Below are 2,292 nucleotides of genomic sequence, written 5' to 3' on the forward strand. Positions count from 1 at the left end.
ATCCTCTCTCTCTCTCTCTCTCTCTCTCTCTCTCTCTCTCTCTCTCTCTCTCTCTCTTTCCCTCCTCTCTCTCTCTCTCTCTCTTTCCCTCCTCTCTCTCTCTCTCTCTCCTCTAATGCATATTGCTCTTTCCCACCCCCACCCCTCCTCTCTGTTGTTTGGACTTTACCTCTGCCACATCCAGGGGAGGACGTTATGTTTTCGGTGCCGTGTGTGTGTCTGTTAGTCTGTTAGTCTGTTAGTCCGTTAGTCCGTTAGTCTGTGTGTCTGTTAGTCCGTTAGTCTATGTGTCTGTTAGTCCGTTAGTCCGTTAGTCCGTTAGTCCGTTAGTCCGTTAGTCCGTTAGTCTGTGTGTCTGTTAGTCTGTTAGTCTGTGTGTCTGTTAGTCTGTTAGTCTGTTAGTCTGTTAGTCCGTTAGTCCGTTAGTCCGTTAGTCCGTTAGTCCGTTAGTCTGTGTGTCTGTTAGTCTGTTAGTCTGTGTGTCTGTTAGTCTGTTAGTCTGTTAGTCCGTTAGTCCGTTAGTCCGTTAGTCCGTTAGTCCGTAAGTCTGTGTGTCTGTTAGTCCGTTAGTCCGTTAGTCCGTTAGTCCGTTAGTCCGTTAGACTGTTAGTCTGTGTGTCTGTTAGTCTGTTAGTCTGTGTGTCTGTTAGTCTGTTAGTCTGTTAGTCCGTTAGTCCGTTAGTCCGTAAGTCTGTGTGTCTGTTAGTCCGTTAGTCCGTTAGTCCGTTAGTCTGTGTGTCTGTTAGTCTGTTAGTCTGTTAGTCTGTGTGTCTGTTAGTCTGTTAGTCTGTTAGTCTGTTAGTCCGTTAGTCTGTTAGTCTGTTAGTCTGTTAGTCTGTTAGTCAGCAGGATTACACAAAGTCAGTCGGGGCGGATCCACAAATTATTTTTCACTTTGAGTAGGATTGCCAAAAGACAGCCCTTTTAAAGCATTAGTAGAACAGGAAGGGTTGCACCTCGTTGGTTTTCGAATCATAGATGACACTGACTCTGAAGCTAATAGCTGCTTAAAACGTCAACTCTAGTTGTTGACTAGAGGTCTAGAGATTCACTCCTCCATACTCCCATGTTCTCCCTCTACCCTCCAGCTGTAAACCACTCCTCCTCTCCTCCTCTTACCCTCTCCTCCTCTTACCCTCTCCTTCTCTTACACTCTCCTTCTCTTACCCTCTCCTTCTCTTATCCTCTCCTTCTCTTATCCTCTCCTCCTCTTCTCCTGTCCTCCTCTTCTCATCTCCTTCTCTTACCCTCTCCTTCTCTTACCCTCTCCTTCTCTTCTCCTCTCCTCCTCTTACCCTCTCCTCCTCTTCTCCTCTCCTTCTCTTACCCTCTCCTTCTCTTATCCTCTCCTCCTCTTACCCTCTCCTTCTCTTATTCTCTCCTTCTCTTACCCTCTCCTTCTCTTATCCTCAAAGTCAAAGTGATTTATTTATCACGATTTATAGATTGATTGATTTATTTACCACATATAAGTCTATAACACAAGGCCATTCTGAAAGAGAGTCTCAAAGGGCAAGAACATACAAAATATACAAAAATATACATTGCAGTATAGCCACAGTTCCAGAGCCAATATGTGACAGTAAGAAAAAGTATTCAGTATTAAAATAAATATAAAAATATGAAGTGCAGAAGTGCCGGTGCATTTGTACGTTAAACTGTGGTGATGTACATTGAATGTACATAGGAAGTGACTAAAGCATACAGTACATTGAGGTGATCAATGGGATCACTGAGAGTACAGTAATGGTGCCTGATGTTCTGGCGGGAAAAGAATGGTGAGTCTGGTAGTCCACGCCCATCTACCAGCACCGAGAACCAGCCGTAGCCTGGGAGTTGTAGTCTTTTATGATTCCCCTGCTTTTTCCTCAGGCATCTGTGGTAGACGCCCTGCACAGAGGGACGGTGGTGGCCAGTGATGCGCTCGGCTGTCTCTAGCGCCCTCTGGAGGGTGGTGTAGTAACGCAGCCAGAGAGAACGCTCTCAATGGGTCTCCTGTAGAAGTTGGTGAGAACTTTGGCTGACATGGGCGGCTGTGGTTGAGGAGGTAGAGCGGGTCGTCCAATAGTCGTAGGGTCGGCGGTTCGAATCCCGCCTCCTCCTGTCCTCATGCTGGAAGTGTCCTTGGGCGAGACACTGAACCTTGAATTGCTCCCAGTGAGCAGGCTAGCGCCTCGCATGGCAGCTGCCGCCATTGGTGTGTGAATGGGTGAATGAGAGGCCATTGTAAAGCGCTTTGGATAAAAGCACTATATAAGTGCAGTCCATTTATCATTTGTTACTGCCGCGTCC

Source organism: Borostomias antarcticus (assembly GCF_949987555.1).
Source record: "Borostomias antarcticus genome assembly, chromosome: 5".
In the NCBI taxonomy this organism is placed as follows: Eukaryota; Metazoa; Chordata; class Actinopteri; order Stomiiformes; family Stomiidae; genus Borostomias; species Borostomias antarcticus.